The 23,199-nt window shown below is 43.1% G+C and overlaps 1 protein-coding gene across 1 annotated transcript in view; it reads right to left on the minus strand.

Annotated features, from left to right (window-relative positions):
• Nucleotides 1-23,199, minus strand: part of JCAD (junctional cadherin 5 associated) — a 96,710-nt gene that overhangs the window by 37,762 nt on the left and 35,749 nt on the right. Inside the window, exon 2 of the mRNA XM_075271598.1 lies at nucleotides 17,520-17,580. The gene's annotated coding sequence lies outside the window, so the exon portion shown is untranslated. The remainder of the gene's footprint in view (nucleotides 1-17,519; nucleotides 17,581-23,199) is intronic.

Below are 23,199 nucleotides of genomic sequence, written 5' to 3' on the forward strand. Positions count from 1 at the left end.
GTGGCTCCTATTCATTCGCAGAAGCACGGCCAGTGCATGGGCAGCACTTGGGTGACTTCCGCGTGTCCCTGTGTGCTGCCCGTGTCTTTAATTCACGGCTGGTCCGACGCACACTAGCCTTAAAGGAAGTCTATCATTGTCCCCAGCTACTTTAAATCACTCCCATAGTGCTGTAGAAGCTGTCAGCAGAATGAAAACTATACCTTTCTTATGTTTCACAGCCCCAGGGATACAGCGTAAAAGCTCTTTTATCCTTTATTCAAATGAGGATCTTGGAGCATAGTGGGAGTTTTCTTCTATTACTGAGCACTGCTGCATCATCACCAAACATGGCCATCCTAAATTCACCAAACCTACGGAGAGATAAGTTCTCCATGCTGGACTTTTCTCTCCGCCGGTATAAGGGAGCATTCACACGGTGTAACGTCCCGCGAGATTTGGCACGTGTACGCTGCGTGACCCTTTGCGTGCCGTACACACTCACATTCATTTCAATGGGAGCGGGGATCGTATGCGCCGCGCTAAAGGGTCACGCGGCGTACACGTGCCAAATCTCGCGGGACGTTACACCGTGTGAATGCTCCCTTAGGCAGATTCTTCAGTGGAGTCTCCTACAAGTGTGAATCCAACCTCAGTTAATGTCCATTATGATAGGGATCCATTTTTCTTTTTTTAACAGACCCTATCAGAACGGACATCCAACGGTAGTGCGAACGTGGTAATGTCCATTTGTCAATGTATTCATATATTTCCTGGAGTTATAACCCAGAAATAATATACAGAACCTTACAATTGTTATTTTATGGCAAATTCAAGTTATTCCCTTTAGTAGACATGTCCAGAGGGCTGACAGGCCCTCCTTATAGGATAGTAAGGTATGCTATTTTCTGGTAAACCTACTGACAGCTGTGATATATTTCTATGTTGTTGGAAGGGACAGTGATGAGATTGCCACATTATGGAATGCAGTTATCAATGTCACTTGGCGTTTCTATACAGTTATGGTAGTTATCCCACGCACAAGAGACTTACATGGTTTGCACTGTTATTCTGTATCTTGTGACATATTAAAAAACACAGACCGCAAAAGAAACCGTTTCATAGAATCCTACGATTTATACAAGTGACAAAATTCTGACAATTTGATCTGATTCTGCTAAAGAAATTGTATTCAAAATGTAAATTCTTAGTAAGTGATAAGGAAAGAGATGGAAAGGTACACGGGAGACTTACAAGAGGCAGTGGGGGAGATTTATCACGCCTTGTAAACCAGAAGACAAGCATACAAGGCTTGAAAAAGTTGCAATTTTTTGGCACGTCAGATTTTGTGCAAAGATATGCAACATTTTTCCATTTTACATCACCCTCAGCACTTTCCTGGAAGGAGGCACAGCATCGTGTGTGGTGTGGCGCAAGGAAGGCCACCTGCCCAATCGGATTTATCATCATTTACACCAATTTACAGTAGGTCTTTAACTCCTTCTCAACATCTGCCTACATAGTCTGGTGGATGCTAGGTTTCCAATGTATTTCACAGCAGAGACCCTGAGCTAATGCCTGCGATCACAGTTGACGCTGATCTTGGGCATTGCTGTTTGTGATGCCCCCCTAAAGTTAAATCTAGCTGGTCTATGACCAGTCTCAATAACTATGTAGCGAAAGTTACATAGACTGCAATACAGTTATATTGCAGCCTACTGGATATACGTCACTCTCTGTCTTCTATGACAGAATAGGGACTTAGAACATTCCTGCTCTGTCATAGGTTTAAACAGTATTGGAGTGCACAGAAGCTCCCATGATCCGAGTCATCAGTCCAAAAGTCTGATGCTCCAGATACTATGGCCACTTTTGGGGGTCCTAGGCACTTACCCAGTTTGCCCTCCCTAACACCAGCCCAGAATGAGACCAGAGATCTACACCACCTATGAGCTTGTTGCTTACATGTTACACATTGCATTCATAGTCTTTGTTTGCTCATACCCCCAGCCCCAATCTTGTTGCATTTTTTCTAGCTATTCTGGGGGGGTGTTTGTAGTGTGAGAAGTCTGTCTATGGCTTCCCATCATGTATTGCACATGCACTTGCCAGTGGAGCGCACAGTATTGCCTCAAATAACTCTTTCCTGCCTCCCATTCAAAACCAACTACAGTATCCTGACTTGGTCCGTGGGCACAACTATCCTGTGTGTCCTAGCACATTGCATAGCACTAATATCAGTACTTTTAATAGTGTCACATATGTGGAGAATGTGAAGCAATGCAGAAGTGCTGTGTGTATAGTTCTCACACATGTGAAGCTACACTATAGTTCAAAGTGTCCTGCATGCCTAGGACACACAGGATAGTTGTGGATGCAGACAGAGTCTGCATAGTTTAGCTGGTTTCCAAAGGAACACAAGAAAAGTTTACTAATAGAGGAGGTACTGTGTATTCTGAACAGCAGGGGCCACTTACCAAACAAAAGCAAAGTCTGCTCCCAGTTCCTGTAATCTACCGTACATACTCGAGTATAAGCCGACCTGAATATAAGCCGAGGCCCCTAATTTTACCACCAAAAACTGGGAAAACTTATTGACTCGAGTATAAGCCGAGGGGGGGAAATGCAGCAGCTACTAGAAAATTTCAAAAATTAAAATGGTCGGAGTTTTTGGGTGCAGTAGTTGCTGGGTGCTGGACGCTGGGGAGGGGGTGTTTTGGTTGTCTGTCTGCCCCTTCCCTGAGCTTGAGGACTGTTTTTTTTCCCCCACTTGGAATTCAGTCTGGCTGACTATAGGGGATCTGCAGGGCTCCTATTAACCCCTTTTCGATGGAACAGGAGCACTGCAGATACCCCATGTTCAGTAGACTGGGCACTGTCAGACACAGGGATACCTAATGTGTTTGTGTTTCATAATAATTTTCTACTCTTATATGTATTCTAGAGAAAGGAGGGATTTACAACTTTTTAAAGAAATTTTTTTTAAAGTTTCTTTTTTTCCCACTATTTTATTGTAGATTCTATAAATTGATATTGTGGCTGGTCATAGACCCCCCTCCTAAAAAAAAAAAAAAAAAAAAATTTAAATTTTTTTTTTTTTTTTTGACTCGAGTATAAGCTGAAAAATTTGGCTTATACTTGAGTATAAACTGAAAAATTCGGCTTATACTCGAGTATATACGGTATCTCTTTTCCTAGAGATGGACTTCTCACGACAGCAAGCAGTGGACAGCAAATAAGAGGGAAGGATGACATGTAGTGGTTGGCAATTCAATGACATTTTTTACAACAAAAAATGTCATATTAATGTCAAATCATTGTTAAATAAAGTGATTTGTACTTTTGATCACACTGGCTATAATACGAGCACAGGACATAACAATGACCATATAACAATATATCAGGAGTATTCGTTCACTAATTGAAGGAGAATTAGACAGGATTAGTAAATCTGCCCCAGTCTATTCTATGGACTGATGAATCCACAGATCAAGGGAAGCGATTCACTCATCTCTATTCCAAAGTCACATAACTAGCTCTGTCTAGAAACTTGTCAGCCGCAAAGTGCCTAGTCAGAATTCTGCTACAGCGAGAGTCAAGGCCGTTCCTGCCTTGAGACAAGGTGAAAATATAAAGGCGAGTGAAGAAAGTCTCAGCTGTGAAGATTCCTGAGTGTTATCTCTGCATTATAGTTGTCATTTCTAAGAGAAAATATATTGATTCGTGAATATTGTCACCATTGACGCCTTTTCAATTTTTAGTTTTTTACTTTCTAATTTCCATAAGCAGGGGCGGATCCAGGGCCGGGCGAGCCAGGCAACCGCCCGGGGCCCCGCGCTTAGCGGGGCCCCGCGGCGCAGCCCGGACCTAACAAAATGGTCCCGGTCGGCTGCTCTGCATGTCCCAATTTCAACTCATCGGCGTCCTACGGACGCCGATGAGCTGTATACATAGCCGTTTAAAGCAGGAGCTGTCACAGCTCAGCTCCTGCTTTAACGCTGAGCTCCGGGCCTCCGGCATTTGTAGCCGCGATGTGATGACGTCATCACATCGCGGCTACAATATGCGTCTGAGGGAGAGAGCTGCGAGGCAAGGTGAGTGTGTGTGTGTGAGTGAGTGTGAGACCTGCATGACACTGGGGCAGATGGAGGGGGGAGAATGGCATAACACTGGGGCAGATAGAGGGGGAGAATGGCATGACACTGGGGCAGATGGAGGGGGGGAGAACAGCATGACACTGGGGCAGATGGAGGGGGGGGAGAACAGCATGACACTGGGGCAGATGGAGGGGGGGAGAACGGCATGACACTGGGGCAGATAGAGGGGGAGAACAGCATGACACTGGGGCAGATGGAGGGGGGGAGAACAGCATGACACTGGGGCAGATGGAGGGGGGAGAACAGCATGACACTGGGGTAGATGGAGGGGGGAGAACAGCATGACACTGGGGCAGATGGAGGGGGGGGAGAACAGCATGACACTGGGGCAGATGGAGGGGGGGAGAACAGCATGACACTGGGGCAGATGGAGGGGGGAGAACAGCATGACACTGGGGCAGATGGAGGGGGGGGAGAACAGCATGACACTGGGGCAGATGGAGGGGGGGGGAGAACAGCATGACACTGGGGCAGATGAAGGGGGGAGACCAGCATGACACTGGGGCAGATGGAGGGGGGGGGGAGAACAGCATGACACTGGGGCAGATGGAGGGGGGGAGAACAGCATGACACTGGGGCAGATGAAGGGGGGAGACCAGCATGACACTGGGGCAGATGAAGGGGGGAGACCAGAATGACACTGGGGCAGATGGAGGGGGGGAGAACAGCATGACACTGGGGCAGATGGAGGGGGGAGAACGGCATGACACTGGGGCAGATAGAGGGGGAGAACAGCATGACACTATGGCAGATGGAGGGGGGGAGAACAGCATGACACTGGGGCAGATGGAGGGGGGGGAGAACAGCATGACACTGGGGCAGATGGAGGGGGGGAGAACAGCATGACACTGGGGCAGATGGAAGGGGGGAATGGCATGACACTGGGGCAGATGGAGGGGGGGAGAACGGCATGACACTAGGTCTGGGGCAGATGAAGGGGGGAGAACGGCATGACACTGGGACAGATGGAGGGGGGAGAACAGCATGGCACTGGGGCAGATGGAGGGGGGAGAACGGCATGACACTGGGACAGATGGAGGGGGGAGAACGGCATGGCACTGGGGCAGATGGAGGGGGGAGAACGGCATGACACTGGGGCAAATGAAGGGGGAGAGAACAGCATGACACTGGGGCAGATGAAGGGGGGAGAATGGCATGACACTGGGGCAGATGAAGGGGGGAGAACGGCATGACACTGGGGCAGATGAAGGGGGAGAACGGCATGACACTGGGGCAGAGACGGGGGGGGACATGAAACTGGGCAGATAAAGGGGGAGAATGGCATGAAACTGGGGACAGAGATAGAGGGGGGGGACATGAAACTAGGGGTAGATGAAGGGTGTATATGAAAATGGGGGAGTGATGGAGGTGGGACACATAATTTACGGGTGACTGTAGGAGGATTATACTGTGTGGAATCACATGAGAATTGAATGAGAATGGGCGGAGTCAACATAAAAGTGGGCGGGCCTAATTTGCTGCGGCGCACACATTTTATTCCCTCTTTCTAGTCTTCAACAGTTGGGAAGTACAGGTTAGAAGTGCAAGACCCCCCAGTAAGTAGGGCCCCGTCAAAGTCAATTGCCCAGGGCCCCGCAAACCCTGGATCCGCCACTGTCCATAAGCTATGTTTTTTGTTTTTTTTTTCTGCTCAGAGAACTGTACGAGGGTATATTTTTTTTTGCGGGACAGATCGTACTTCATAATGGCCCCATCTAATATTCCGTATGATGTGCTAGAAAGCTGGAATAAAATTCAGAATGGGATTTGTTTTGATGGCATTCACTCTGCAGTCAGAACGATGTTACCCATATTCTAAAGGTCAGTACCGCGCTTACTGTGTAAGCGGCCACAAGAAAATGGCCACTTACACCAGGCGGGCATGTGCAGTCGGCTCTGCTTGAGGCCCAACAGCAGAGCTGACTTGCGCATGCTTAGAAGTTACAAGCCAAGGCCGGAAGAAGGCGTGTGAAGAGGCTGTTCCAGGAGAAGATGGAGGTGTCGCTGGAAAGTTCTCTCGCAGCATTGGTGACGCCCCCCAGTGCTGTTTGAGCACTGAGGACCGCCCCCAGTGCTGCGAGAGAAATCATTTGCACACCAAAGAAAACCGGGATTTATACCGAATGCATGGAGAAGACATCTAAAGGTAGGAGAAGAATAGCCTTTCTTAAGGCTATTCCTACGTGCTAGTCACAAAAAATAGCATTTTAATGATAGAATCCTTTTAAGCAAAAAGTGACAGCACTGGTGTCCGAGGACTGGATTTGGCTATAGCCGCATCTGGGTAGACAGTGTGTCACCACCTGAAAAGAAAAAAGCCAAGGCTGAGGCCCCACATTGGAGTAACACAGCTTTCTATATTGCAGATTTTGCTGTGTTTTTCAGAGGGAAAGCCAGGAGTGACTTGAGCAGGAGGGAGAACTGTAAGAAACTTCCTAGATATTTCCCATTCCTTTAGTAGCCATTCTTGGTTTTGGCTCAAAAACCACAGCAAAAAGATGCAACAAAAAAAGCTGCGTTTCTGCAACATGGGGCCTCAGCCATTGGCTTCCTGCGCACAAACGGCTCCGATGTGGTTTTCACTGAACTATACATTAAAAATGAATTGACAGAGCCACAAATGCAGACAGATATAGGACAGATATAAGGTATGTATTTGACAGATATAGAACCTTCTCTGTAATTTGCAGCTCTTCAATTTGGCCCGGACACACAGCTGCAAAAACAACGTCCATTTACCTGTTATGTTGTTTTACTTTCACTTTGCTGTCAGGAGCTTTCTTACGTCTCCTGCACTTCTTTGCAGGATGCAGATGGCAGGAGCTCATCACTGTGGCAGGTAGGGTTCTTGTTCTGTACAGTAATGAGCTCCGCCTCCTGGGCTTCATTCACTCCTCTCATTGGTGGGCAGAGAGGGCAGCCAGAGAAGGGGGAGCTCCTAGACCAGTCATTTTTAATACCTGCAGGCTGCTACGCCAACAAAATATGCCTCACTTGCTACTCTTGGCACCCATGCCAGGGGTTGCCGATTGCTACCCCCAAGGGTACTAGAAGAGGGTACTGAAAAATGAACACAAGAATTGCTATAAATACCATCCCTATAGAGCTGTAATATAGATGATGGGAGGAATTACCCTTAAACCTGACACATGACCTATACCACAATGGTGATACAAATTTTTTGCAAAACAGTTGAAGAACAGATACAGGGGAGAATGTTGGAACAACTCATCTCCTGAGGCCATGTCAGTGCCAATACAGCCAGTAACAGTCACCCTAAATACTCAGAACAAGTTCTACAATGAAGAAAATATGGTTTGATCTCAAGTTTCCCCAGTAGACATACAGTATCTTCTGTGACCATGTGGTGGAGAGAGTTGCAGCCATTCATGTTCTTCTTTGTAGATGTTTCTACAAAATGCCTTATTAATATGGGTATATGGCCAGAATACCTTCCACCTGCCATGAAATATACTGTAGATCTGGATTATGTTCAATCCGATATCATACGCTTTATGTTCAATAAATGTTAATATAGAATAGCTGAAGCTTCCATTGTGTTTTATAGAACTTTATTTTCAAGGGCACGTCCTTGTTTTATTTGCGTGAAATATATGTAAAGCCATTGATCTAAGTTGAGTTGATAATGTAGAGGGAAGTGATGATAATATTCTGAAGTCCCCGGTTATTCCATGGAAAGGGATTGTCCTTGATATTTAAAAACATGAAATGTGATAAAATTGCTAAAGAAGGTTCATTACACCATTTTATCCCTCACCACTTCTACACTTCTTTCACAGTATTGTAAGCGGCCATTTTCTCGTGGCCTGTGGGCATGCAAATTCCGCTCTGCCCGAGGCCTAGAAGTCTGAAACCTGCCCTGGAAGAAGAGGATGAAAAGAACGTTCCTGACGAAGATGGAGGCGGCGCTGGAGAGAGTTCTCTGGCAGCAATGGGGACGCCCCTAGTGCTGTTTGAGCGGTGGGGCCCACCCCCAGTGCTGCGAAAGAACTCATTTACATACTGACAAGAATTGGGATTTCTACGGAACGGCGGCGCGAAGAAGACAACGAAAGGTAGGAGAAGAATAGCCTTTCTTAAGGCCATTCCGAAGTGTTACTGAGAAAAAAAATGTATTTGCATGATAGGATCCCTTTAATGGTGTTTTTGGTTTTTTTGACCTTCTCTTTTCCTTCTTTGTTGGTGGCTCAATGTGAATGTTTATTCCTATAACAAGGTATAATTAGACAGTATGACATGTATATTTTTTTCATCTCTGTTGTGGGATCCAGGTGGTTTTGATTCTTCTAATTGTATATCATTAGACATTTTGACGCCTCATTCTAAGTTTTTATTTTTTTAAAGGATTACTGAGGCCAGCAACTTCTCTAGCTTGAACATCGCAGATTCTCGAGTTCCGCCATTACTGCTCTTGCAGTCTACAGACGACAGCCCACCAAGGGGGAACTTTGGATTTGGTTCCTGGCAAGAGTGTTTTCTTGGTGCCTTCCCTGCCTGCTCCTGGAAGGTCCTCTGGAGGCAAGAAGATTTCCAAAGAAGCAGGTGAAGAATGGACACAAAGTTGACTAGATGGATCGTCCCTCTGTAGCCGAACCAAAAAAACGAAGGAAGGGATTACTCTTGAACCTGAGCCAATACATGTACTAATACAGAGAGTTAGTGAAAAGGCTAAATACGAGATACAGGAGGGAATATACCGTATTTTTCGGACTATAAGACGCAATTTTTTTCCCCAAAATTTGGGGGGAAAAGAAGGGTGCGTCTTATAGTCTGAATGTAGCGCCTGGCACCCGCCGTAATAGAGAGGCGAATGCCGGCAAGGGATAGACGCCGGCACAGGTGCCGGGGCCTGAGACATCGCTGCGTTCCTCTGCCCTGCATGAAGCCAGCAGCGGGAGGAGTGATGCTATTCCGCTCCTCCGTCCCCCCGCCGCTGGCTTCATGCAGGGCAGAGGAGCACAGCGATGTCTCAGGCCCCGGCGTCTATCCCGTGCCGGCATCCGCCTCTCTAGTACAGCGGATGCCGGGTCAGTATCGGTGGCCCCTTCTCCCCTGGGGCCGGTCCCCACCGGCCCCGTACCTGTAAAGTTGCAGGCCGGCTCCTGCGCGGTGATATCGCAGGAGCCGACCTGTTCGGGTGACAGCCGGGAGCCTAATGAGCCTAATTAAAAATATATAATAAAAAGTACTTCTGGCCCCGCAAAAAAAAACACTCTATGCGTCCCCATACAGCTGCAGGGTCACCTGTCAATGTGGCCTTGCAGCTGTTGCAAAACTACAACTCCCATATATTAAATACTAGCTTTTACCCGCGACTTCGTCTGTGGTGAGTTGAGTATTGGGCGGACACAGACGTGTGAAACTGTAAAAGTGCTTTAAAAAGTTTGGTGGGCTAGCAAATGTGATGTGATGTGTTATATTGTGTATGTTGTGATACAGACAATGTGATGTGTTATACAGCCTGTGTACAGGAGTATATATGTATCAGGTACTGTATATAGCAGTGATAGGAGATACATGTAATATATAGTATATACAGCCTGTGTACAGGAGTATATATGTATCAGGTACTGTATATAGCAGTGATAGGAGATACATGTAATATATAGTATATACAGCCTGTGTACAGGAGTATATATGTATCAGGTACTGTATATAGCAGTGATAGGAGATACATGTAATATATAGTATATACAGTTTGTGTACAGGAGTATATATGTATCAGGTACTGTATATAGCAGTGATAGGAGATACATGTAATATATAGTATATACAGCCTGTGTACAGGAGTATATATGTATCAGGTACTGTATATAGCAGTGATAGGTAATACATGTAATATATAGTATATACAGCCTGTGTACAGGAGTATATATGTATCAGGTACTGTACATAGCAGTGATAGGTAATACATGTAATATATAGTATATACAGCCTGTGTACAGGAGTATATATGTATCAGGTACTGTATATAGCAGTGATAGGTAATACATGTAATATATAGTATATACAGCCTGTGTACAGGAGTATATATGTATCAGGTATTGTATATAGCAGTGATAGGTAATACATGTAATTATATAGTATATACAGCCTGTGTACAGGAGTATATATGTATCAGGTACTGTATATAGCAGTGATAGGTAATACATGTAATTATATAGTATATACAGCCTGTGTACAGGAGTATATATGTATCAGGCACTGTATATAGCAGTGATAGGTAATACATGTAATTATATAGTATATACAGCCTGTGTACAGGAGTATATATGTATCAGGCACTGTATATAGCAGTGATAGGAGATACATGTAATTATATAGTATATACAGCCTGTGTACAGGAGTATATATGTATCAGGCACTATATATAGCAGTGATAGGAGATACATGTAATTATATAGTATATACAGTCTGTGTACAGGGGTATATATGTATCAGGCTCTGTATATAGCAGTGATAGGTAATACATGTAATTATATAGTATATACAGCCTGTGTACAGGAGTATATATGTATCAGGTACTGTATATAGCAGTGATAGGTAATACATGTAATATATAGTATATACAGCCTGTGTACAGGAGTATATATGTATCAGGCACTGTATATAGCAGTGATAGGAGATACATGTAATTATATAGTATATACAGCCTGTGTACAGGAGTATATATGTATCAGGCACTATATATAGCAGTGATAGGAGATACATGTAATTATATAGTATATACAGTCTGTGTACAGGGGTATATATGTATCAGGCTCTGTATATAGCAGTGATAGGTAATACATGTAATTATATAGTATATACAGCCTGTGTACAGGAGTATATATGTATCAGGTACTGTATATAGCAGTGATAGGTAATACATGTAATTATATAGTATATACAGCCTGTGTACAGGAGTATATATGTATCAGGTACTGTATATAGCAGTGATAGGTAATACATGTAATTATATAGTATATACAGCCTGTGTACAGGAGTATATATGTATCAGGCACTGTATATAGCAGTGATAGGAGATACATGTAATTACAATGTGATGTGTTATATAGTGGAAAGCTATATGTAAATGTGAGTGAGTAGAGTGAGGGCTACTCCTGAGGTGACAGTAAGGAGTGTGCAGGCAGGTTGAGGCAGGAAATGCCAGGCAGTGTGTGTGAGTCTATAGCTGGGGCTAGGAGTCCTGCTTTTGTGAGTCTCCTGATAGGAAGCCATGTTGTTTAGTGGCACCAAAAGTAGCCTGTGACTCAATCCTGAGGGAAAACTATGTTTGTGGAAAATTGCACACAAATCCGTCCAGGCGTTTTAGCGTGATTGAGGAACAAACATCCAAACACACAAACTTTCACATTTATAATATTAGTAGGATTTTACCATTTTTTGCTTCAAAATTTTTTTTCCCTATTTTCCTCCTCTAAAACCTAGGTGCGTCTTATAGTCCAGTGCGTCTTATAGTCCGAAAAATACGGTATTCACTGCCCCTACACAGCTAGAAGCAGAATGGGAAAGGAGCACCTCATCGCCCAAAGCAATGCACCAAAACAATATGCAACAGTTGATCACAATCCTATAAACAAGATCTACAATGACAAAACATAGTCTGGAAGTCAACCACAGAAGATATATAATCTCTGACCAAGTGGGTACTAATAGCACTGGAAGTACTGGCCATTCAACCAATATAATGACAAAATGCCAATGAAATTTGTGCTAAAGCCAGAACGACATCTTCCATCAGCCGGAAAACATCATGACGGAGCAGGAACTTCAGGCTGACAGGGATCTCGACATAGATTGTAAGCCCTCGCGGGCAGGGCCCTCTACCCCACTGTGCCAGTCGGTCATTGTTAGTATTATATCTACCTGTATATTCTGTGTATTGTATGTAACCCCCAAATGTAAAGCACCATGGAATTAATGGTGCTATATAAATAAATAAATAATAATAATAATAATAATAAAGGAACTTGATGCCCCCAGACATGCTTCTCCTGCTGTCCCAGTTGCATTCCAGGGTGTTGGCATCATTTCCTGGGGTATGATAGTGGACTTGGTGACTCTCCTGAGTCGAATGGTGGGATCCCCTGTAGCGAAGCATTTTCTCACATAGACTATAATGGGGTTCGATATTCGATCGAATAGTCGAATATTGAGCGGTTATTCGAAACAAATATCGAACATTTTACTGTTAGCTCATCTCCAGACAACATGTTGGATTTAGGTCGGGGCTCATAGAAGCCACTTCAGAATAGTCCAATGTTTTCCTCTTAGCCATTCTTGGGTGTTTTTAGCTGTGTGTTTTGGGTCATTATCCTGTTGTAAGACCTCCGACCTGTGACTGAGACCAAGCTTTCTGATACTGGGCAGCACATTTCTCTCTAGAATCCCTTGATAGTCTTGAGATTTCATTGTACCCTGCACAGATTCAAGACACCCTGTGCCAAATGCAGCAAAGCAGCCCCAAGAACATAACAGAGCTTCCTCCATGTGTCACAGTAGGGACAGTGTTCTTTACAAGATATGCGTCATTTTTCGATCTGTGAACATAGAGCTGATGTGCCTTGTCAAAAAATTCGATTTTTGTCTCATCTGTCCATAGGACATTCTCCCAGAAGCTTTGAGGTTTGTCAACATGTAGTTTGGTTATTATTACTTTTTGTCAGATTCAAGTTATTTCTATGACCATTGTGGGTTTTTCTTTCATTAAACGAGGGGGGGCAACAATTTTGTCCATGTGCATAGGTATTCCAAGTCAGAACAGGCAGAAGAACATTTTCCACTTGCCGTGAAAACAGTGAGTGGGCATGACCAGAGATTATGGATTGTGTTTAATCTGACATCATAAGATTTACATCATCAATACATGTTAATGTACAAATCTGCAGCTTCCATTATGATTTGTTTCGTCTCAGTATTGTATACGGGGTATATGAGTACATCACCGCTGCAGACAAGCAAACAAAGCCGGGTGAGGAGGACCTGAATGGAAGTGCTAGAAGACTAAATAAGTGAGTATACCTTTATATGTTATTTTATCACATTTCCATACGTTGGTTCCTATACTTAAAATAATCTGGACAATTCCTTTAAATTAAAGGGAAGGCTCCCTTTTGACCATGACTTTATAGCTTGCTATAATTTAAGGGCTAATTGGTCAATGTGGTGTTTCTGGGAGCGAGGCTGTGAAGCAAATACGGACAGGAATAGGACCTACTCCATATTTTGCCACTAAAACGTGTTTATGGAGCCATAGAAATGAATAGGTCCATATACTATCCACTATTGAGGATCTGTAATGGCGGAAAATATACTGAAAACAACTAAGGTCGTGTGTACGGGGCCATATCAGCGAGCGAATCCGGATTAATTACAGCTTTACGTTATTTTTGGCTGCACGGTAACAGAAAACGCAGAAAATTATTTCAATAGCAACCAATCAGAGCTCAGCTTTCTTATACAGCTCTGGTAAAATGAAAGCTCTGTCGTGATTGGGTAACACAAAAAGCTGCCCTAATATTCCCATCTCTTTTCTATGCGCCATCCATTCGCCCCAGTTATATGTATAATAGGCACACACTGGCCATATAGTACTAGTAATCTAGTCACAGGCGGAACTGGAAGCTCCCGGGCCCCAGCACAAAATCTGTAATGTGGCCCCTACATGTGTCATTTAAAATAGTGTCAGGGGGGCTTTTGAGGCCCCCTTGTAGCTATACCCCTGGCTCCAATACTCCTCCTATGGTGAAACTACAGAGCACCAAAGTGATAAAAGCATGGACACCTGTCAGACTATCTAGGGCTTATCACATTGAAAGGAATAGGGAAAAAAGCAGCCCATTCATTTCAATGGGGAGCCCAAGTATGCCAGCTCCCATAGAAATGAATGGGATCTGATGGGATTCTGAACGTGTTTTACATTCAGAAAGAGCTTAGTGTATACTCAGTGTGAATGCACCCTTAGGGTAAGTTCACACAGAGTTTTTTGGATCGGAACCTGAGGCGGAGGCCGCCTCAGGTTCTGATCCAAAAAAACGGGTCGCCGCGACTGAAAGGCGGTGCACTGCACCAGAATCCAGCCATGCACTACGCTCCGTATTAGGCCCAATGAATGGGCCTAGTCCGGAGGGTGGAGTTTCTTCAGGTCGAATCACAAGGCGACTTGGCGGGAAGAATGAGCATCTCACTTCCTTTTTCCAGGAGTCGGAAGAAACGGCTCCCGGAAAAAGCTCCTGATTTCAATGGGAGCCATCATTTTGGTCAGGGTTTTGAGGCGATTATGGCCTCGAAACCCTGATCAAAAAACTCAGTGTGAACTTACCCTTAGACTGATCAACCCCATTGTGCCTGGAGCTAACTAATGAGCAAAGCTGTGCATAAAAACAAAAGCTTTGCATTGGCATTAAGCTGCGGGATCCACAGGGTCAGAACTCAGAGATAACTCTGCAGCAGAATATTGCCTCAAATTCCTCTCTAGATTCAATTGCGTGAACTTACGCCTTAGCCTAGAGTCACTTGAATGTGGTCCAAAAATGGCCTGCAAAAAATATAAATTTTTCATGGCTATTTTTCACCCAAGGTGTTGCTGTTTTCACAGATCCATCATACATTTGTCATACGAATAGACCACATTCACATACAGTGAATTTAAAGGGTTGTCCCATTATGGTCACAGCAGGTTCCCCCAATGACAGATCCTCCTTGTGAAAGGAGCATCAATGTGCTTGCATGAACGGCACTCCATTCACTTCTATGGGGCTGCACGTGCTGCCAGACATTACAGCCCTGGCAGCCCACAGAAGTGAATGGAACCAGTTTATATTCTCCTTGTTGCCAATCTCATCGCCCCTTTTTCTGAACTAACCTGGCCTATGTTTAATTTTGGCTTCATGTTAGCATTGATATTGTTTGGAAATTTCTGACATGCATGCCTTTAATAAAGTCATTAAAAACCTTTTTTTTGTTATAGATCCCATTCATTTTAGGAACGTTTTAGGGGCTTGGCTATCCCAGGGGAGCCTTTGTTACAATGTGGTGACATCACTCACGTCATACATGTTTCTTCCTGAGGATGCAGACTAGTCCGCTCATTTCCAGTCTGTTAATATAATCAGTAGATCACCCATAATCCACAATGTGACCGAGGCGTATTTCATTCTATTACCGAGTGTTTCCCTGCCAGAGAAATTACTTGTCGTTATATCACGTTTGTCATATTTATATCGGCTTCAAAGTCTATAACTTGTCATATATTGAGCTAAACCTTCCCTCATGTTGGGTTTAGGAGTCCAGTGGGAGGTTCTACTGAGTGATAGACAGCCTTTTTTTTATTGGTGTGCATACAGAGGTAGCTGTTAGAGATGAGCGAGTAGTATTCGATCGAATACCTCCCCGCCATAGGTATTCGTGTAAGCGGCTGAACCCCAAGGGGTTAAACGCATCGAATATTCGATGCGCTTAACCCCTTGGTGTTCGGCTGTTTACACGAATACCTATGGCGGGGAGGTATTCGATCGAATACTACTCGCTCATCTCTAGTAGCTGTCAATCAAACTGACTAAGACCGCCTACTGGACTCCTAAACCCAGAATGACAGAGATTCCCATAAATAAATGACAAGATATACTGGGACTTTTGTAACAAAACTATACATCAATCTTCTCCAGGGGCGTACAATGGATTTCCCAGAGTGGATAGTGTCCTGTATAGTATAATGTCCCCAGGTCCCACACACAAAAGTACCCCCCGATGACTAAGACAACATAGTGACCCCATGCCCCACACAATATAGGTCCCACTTAATATAGTCTCTCATTTTCCAGATAATATACTGCCCCCCAGGTCCCACACAATATAGTCCCACACAATATTGTGTCTCCCAGGTCCCACACAATATTGTATCCTGCACAGTACCATGTCCTGAGCCCACAAAATACAGGGCGCAGGCAAGAAGCAGTAAGTATGCATCTTAGTACTTGCCATTCCTTGAACTCCCATTCCTTAAACTGGTCCTGGTTCCTATGTCAGTGACGCTGGTGCACAGAAGAGAGGGAATTCGTAGAAGTGGTAGGTACTGAGAATTGTACTTACTCCCGGGGTCCCACTGGCAATGATCCATTTAAAACGTGGCAATATTGTAATATATCATTAGTATAATTTTAAAGGGGTTATCCAGTTATCTAATAATATCTAATATTGATGTCCTATCCTTTTTACATACCGGTAGCTGAACTGTAGTTGGGAGAGTGCTACAGTACCAGACCCCACCACTAAAATAGTACAGCGAGTGCGTAGCGTGGCTCCTATCATGTAAACATTACTGGAAGCCACACTGTCCCCGAACAGCAAATCTGCAAGGGTCTTGGCTGTCAGACACCAACATATCCAATACTGATGACCTATACTAATAATAGGCCATCGATATGAGAAACTGGATAACCTCTTTAACTTTTAAAGTCATTTGATTCCAATGGAATGTCATTCCCTAATACTGTATCATCAACATCACGATGGGAAGCAACGCTATGACGAAGGTGGGACGTAGATATACTGTATACTAAGGCCATTGGAGCACAGTACAGAACGGCATTTGGTTATCGAACATTGTTAAAGCTACAAATTTTATATTTGCCGCAAATTTTTTTTAAACTCTTAAAATTGTTATGATTTGCTTCAAAGAAAGCATAAGAAAGAATGGCGCCCAATATGACAAGTTAACAATTTACGGTATAACACTACTATTACTGGAGAAGTAACACAGAAGTACAATGATAAAGTAAGCAAAAGAGCGTGCAAATAATAAAAGAAAAGGAGACGGGTCCCTGGCCATAATAAGGGAGCGGTGACACAATAGGTGCAGATGTAACATTCACTAAGGTAACAGACAGCAAGTTACGCTATTATAGAAGCATGCCATGGCGCTTTCATCCCTTTCCGTAGCGGAGCTGCTCTGATACATTGTGAATGAGCAGCAAACTATGCAAATGGTGTGAATGGAAAAGTGTCCCACTGGTTACTTTTTTAATGATTGCTAAATCTGTACATGACTTTTTCCAGTACATACGCCCTTATGATAACATGGGAAACATATATAATGCTCCTAAAACAGTACCCGAGCCATCACCAATATAAGGAAAAGAATGATGCACCCATTGATTTTGATGGATCATGTAATGCTTCACTTTCCCTGTGGTGGTGCTGCAAGGGAATTGACTGATTGGGTTGCTGTGATTTAAAAAATTGTATATGAAGGACAAAAATTTATAAAACTCATGGACTCTAATATTTGCATTTTACAAGTAAGAGTCCATAGAATGTAGGGAAGAGAAGGCTTCAATGATACACGAAGTAGATACTCACTGGAGGGATTCTCATTCTTGGCTGGTGTCAGTCATCAACTCTTCAAATGAGACTACGTAACCTATGAAAAAGAACAATTATGTTAATTTATGCAACATTATTTAACTGAGTAACCTTCTTCACATGAATAGTGTACTAGAGGAGTTGTCCGAGCAGCGCTGTTTGATTTTGTTCCCGTACTGATGCTGCTGGAGGATCCTGGGTTTAGTAACCATTACGAGGACAACACTGGTAATAGTGGTCTATTTTCTTGCAGTGAAGTCGGACTTGGTTCCGACTAAAATCAATCAATGACCATCCAATGTCAAGGGACAGAGTGGAAGGAAAAGAGGAGACAAGAGAAGGGAGAAAAGGGGGGAGGGGGGGGAGAAACCAAGGATGGGTGGGTTGGGATGAGGATGGGGGTAGTACAAGAAATCCCCAACAAGGTCAAGACTGGCTCAGCTATCCTACTAATATTATAAATATGAAAGTTTGGATGATGGATGTTATTCATTGATCACACAAAAACAGCCAAACAGATTTGGATGAAATTTGGCACATAGATAGTTTGTAACCTTGATTAACACGTTGGCTACTTTTTATCCTGGTAAATGACATGGCTTCATGACTGTTACAAATTTATGTTCACATACTAAATTACACTGCACTTAGAAACAGACTAATAAAGCCTGGTCTGTTATCTCTCTATGTAAACACTCAGCAAACCCAGAGCCCATTGTGTACATGCATTTGCATATTATCTGATCTGCTCTAGGCAACATACTGACACACTGGATGGGAAAACATCTTTAATCCAAATTGGCAGTTTGCCAATTTTAAACATGCCTGGAAAAAGAAAATCTAATTTGTCACAAAATTCTTAAACAACGAGAGCTATGAAGGTAGCCAGAAGTCACAGAGTTCTCCTCAAGTGGAGAAGAGGTGGCCAGCTTGAGAGCTGCCAAAACACCGGAGCAGGCAAGTCATCGCCACTAAAACCACGCAACATTATATGGCATCCCAGCGAGCGTCTTAGATACCAGAACAATCATGGGTACGGCGCGAGGAACAAGTTCAGCAGCAGGACAGGTTGAGAGCTGCCGAAACCCCGGAGCAGGCAAACCATCAACGGCAGCAATTTTTTGAATATAGGCGGATCATCGACACCAACAACCTGCAGACGAAGTCCTGGGCAGAAGCTAGTAGTAGATAAGGTTGAGTCTATTCATGGGCTCTGATTTTGAGAAGTAGTGTATAGGAGTCAGTGTTTTAATATTTAATATTTTTTTTAATGTTTTTAATATTTAATATTTGACGTTTACCACTTATTCTTAGATAAACATGTATATGGTATTTACAAGTAAATTCTACTTCTCTTTTTCTGACTCCGCTCCCAATTTAGGCTTCCAAAAGTGCATCAGAACAAAAACGAAACCCATGACTATGTCCTAAAAGCTAATCTCCTAAACAACGAGAAGCAAAGAGCCAGAACATTATTTTTTAATTCTATGTCAATGCAGGAGATTTGGAGCTCTGTATCAGATAACCAAAGCTCACAATTAGGCAATGACTTACATTAGAAAGAAACGGTTCTGCATCTAAGGGTGGACATTCCACGTTGAGGTTATGACCTGTAATAATCTCCTAAAAATAATGGAACCTTCCATCCAAAACAGCAGAAAATTTTCTAACACAATTTTAATATTGTGATCTCTGGAATAAATAACTGGGCAGGAATGTAAGAATTGTAGTAAATGTTATTTATTCTATACTCTTAGCATGGAGGAGGTGTAATGTGGACCAATAATGAGAACACCCAGAAACTTCTGGAAATTCACCCTGTATAGAAAATACACATGAATCCAATTTTAATTATTAATGTTAAACAAGCACAGAAGATGGGATATGTGCAAGACATGTTTTTATAGCTGTTGGCATTATATCACCATAAGGTCTAGTTCACACGGGGGCAAGGAGGCAGATTTCGCCTCAAAATCCACCTCCATACAATGGTGGTCTATGGAGACCACTAGCGTTCTTTTTTCCGCTATCGGTACGTTGCCGATAGCGGAAAAATTAAGTGAGCTGCCCTTTCTTCAGGCGGAAGCAACCTCCGGTGTCGGCCCATTCATTTGAGCCGACTCTGGAGGGGGAAGCCGCGACCGCGATGGTCATGGTAGGCGGGTTTTGACCCGGTGCCAAAATCCGCCCCACCTGCCCCCGTGTGAACTAGCCCTTATGGTGATATGATGCCAACAGCTCCAGATTAAAGGCATTTTCCATCTAGACAAAAAATGGTGACTGTGGGCTCAAAATGGTTTAAAAAGAAGAACCTATACTTACCTCACTGATCCCCTGACCATCCCAGTCTCGCATTTTGGCACTTACCAGGTCTTTGATGGTCTCCACTTCGTGCTTATGTTTAGACATAGCAGGAATGGTTAGAAATGACCGCTCGTCCAATCACTGGCTGCCGCAGTGATTGTCAATGATTGGATGAGTCATTTCCTGCTATGCTGAAACGGGAACAGGAAGTAGAAACCAGTGTGGACACAGGCAACCTTGGAATGGGATTGGCAAATATAGGATTTTTTTTAAAGACATTCTTAGCTCACTGCCACCAATTTCAAGGTTCCTTGAAGGACCTTTTAAACAAACCGATGATTGGCCAAATAAATGTTACCAGGAACCCTCATTCCAGATTATCCCATGTTAAAGGCCACCTGACAATCTTTTATCTGTCACATGGCCTCAGCCTTCACCAGAATCCATTGGACTCTTTTCGAGACTCAATTTATTCATTGTAGACTCAACTGTGGACATTCATCTCTAGACAGTGTGTATCAGACATGAGTCCATTGTCATCTAGCACCTCTGGTTCTAAACAAATGGGGGCAGATTCATCAAATCCCTACGTCACCGTTGTGGCAAACCATGGTTTTGTAACCTTTTACATGGAATTTGTGATGATCAAAATTACTGTTTTTACACTGCTTTCCATAAAGGGGTCATGATTAGAATGAACTGTAGGTGGGACCATTGGTCCCATCAGATGTATTGTCATTTATTCCAGTTTTCTTACGTAAATGATGCCTGGAGTAGATTTAAGCGTAGGCGCGCAGCCGCTGAAGGATGTGCCTGAATCAGGCTAATCCTCTGGCAGCATGAGGATTATCAAAACCGGTGTACAAAACTTCATAAATCCCCTCTAATGTTTCTACTTTCCGACAAGTGTTCATAGAAATAGTAAAGAATTGAAAACACTAAATGAGGAACTTGCAGAATTTTTCATTACAATAATGCATTTCGAAGAATGGCGTGAAGTTTTCAAGAAACTTCTAACCAAAAAGTAAAAAAACAAAAACAATCCTTCAGATTAAATAATGGAAGTCTACTGCTGTACAAGAAGCAGGCCTGTACAATATTAACCTCCCACCTCCATCCACGCTGGAGTGATCTGCATTTGGAAACAAGATTCCGCTCCCTTATCTTAATTGCACAACCTTGGAAACTATCAGTGCCAAAACACAAAACTGACTTCTCCTTGTAATAAATCACATGGAGGTATGTGAGCTATTCCTCCCCGATACCGAAGATTTGCACACTTCCAAGAAACACTAAGTGGGCCAAAGAGGATCTTACTATCTACAAGAAAAGTTACATTTCTCGACAGGTTGGAGTATTGGAATCATAGCCTGATACCAAAGAAACATGAAAGGAACTTGATTTTGAAGAAGATGTTTTTTAGGCATTAGACTGTGTTATCAAATGGTGAAGTTACCAAGGAATGTGTATTGAGATTAGAAGACCATTTATTTCATTACATTCGTTTTTTATGAGGGGCCGAACTATAAGGTGACAAACAAACAAGAGAAAATGTTAAGCTTTTAAGATGACCACAAACATTAGATAAATTTAAAGGGATTCTATCACTAAAAAAGACATTTTAAACTGTTTTTTATTTTTTCTTTATTGTTCACTGTGCTCTGAAAGCACAGGGGCATTCACCTTGAACTCTGAGCACAGCATTGTCATCCATTCCAGCTCGGACTTTCTTCTGCTCCATTGGCCATTCTCCTGCTCTTCTTACAGAAGACCACCCCAAAATGGCCGAGGGAACATCCCACTGCACATGTCCGTTGGTGGTCTTGTGTAAGACGGGGACTGAAGAGGAGCAGAATAGCCGATGGAGCAGAAGAAAGGCGGTGCTGGAATGGATGACAATGCTGTGCTCAGAGCACAAGGTGAATGCCCCTGTGCCTCTGAGCACAATGAAGAATGATGAAAAATTCAAAAACGGTGGTGTGGACTTTCAAGATAAAGGTAAGAGATGAATAGCCCTTATAAAGGCTATTCCTATGTGCTTTTAGTTTAAAACATGTTTTTTAATTACAGAATCCCTTTAATGCGAGGGTAGACAACCTAATGTGCAAAGGGACATCCCGACTGTACCACCAAGACAGATGATCTAGCAGTGGCTTTTTTTTTTTTTAACTATCTCCTTTATTATATAGCTGAGCCAAGCATGCATGTGTATGAGACACACAGGTAAGACAGATGTCTGCAGGTCACTTATCACCACTAAGAACTAAAGTATCAGGAATGATGGAATCTAACATGTCTGACTCTGCGATTAATTCAGTGCACTAGTGGTATATAATACCGTCAATGTTAGGAGACACAAAAGGTCCTCTTTAAATATCCACATGTGAATACATTATCAAAAAAAGCCCATTCTTAAGATAACTGATCCCACCATTTTCTCGACAAACACGAGAATAGGATCCATTATAGGTAGATATTTCTCTTTGCAAAACTTTTTCTGTTACTTGAAATTGGAGAGTCGGATCTTAGAATCAATTGTTTGCTTTTGCTCTGTTCTAGTGATGACTAAAGATTCTTAAATCAATATACAAACTGTGGATCTGAAACTAGGAAATCAATTCACTCATCTCTAGAAACCAAAGCCCAAGCTAAGGGACACCCCAAAGCACTTCCCCCCCTCACTTGCATATGAACAGAGCAGTGATTTATGTGAAAATGGGGTCCCAAATCTAAATAACAGAGAAATATTTGGAAACTGTAGAGAAAACTCTACAAGTTACTGGGATTAGGTTTCTAACCAATTTACAGCTGACAGACTCCCTTTAACAAGTCTTGTATACTGTACAGAAGTTTTAGACAGGTGTGGAGAAAATTGTGCAGTGTAAATAATACTCCCAATACTCCCTTATTATAAGTACACCAGGAATGACCCACAATGACCTGGTAAAATGATGGACATCATGACGGAAACCCAGTGGACTTGTGAAGGATACCACTTTGCAAGCCGCTTGGCCACACCCACGATCACCCTTCTTACCTTCAACTCAAGCCCCATGAGTACCTGAGTTCATAAGATGATATGAAACAAGCTTTATAAAATTTATATATTTATTAACCCAAGTGGGTCGGTACTAGCCACTAACATATACAGAGTACACCATCAGAGGATTGTCAAGCAAATACAGGTAAAAGAATATAACAGTACAGAAAATAAAATGGGAATAAAAGATAGAAAAATAACAGAACAAGTTTGTGGTCTCTAGACTTCAGCAGGTTGACCTAGGACGCATTCTTAAGTCAGTCATAAAGCATGTGACCCCCCCACCCCCACCCCTACATGCTGCCCAGAAGCAAGAGTTCTCTTAGGCCTCAC

This window comes from Leptodactylus fuscus, chromosome 4 (genome assembly GCF_031893055.1).
Source record: "Leptodactylus fuscus isolate aLepFus1 chromosome 4, aLepFus1.hap2, whole genome shotgun sequence".
NCBI classification, from domain to species: domain Eukaryota; kingdom Metazoa; phylum Chordata; class Amphibia; order Anura; family Leptodactylidae; genus Leptodactylus; species Leptodactylus fuscus.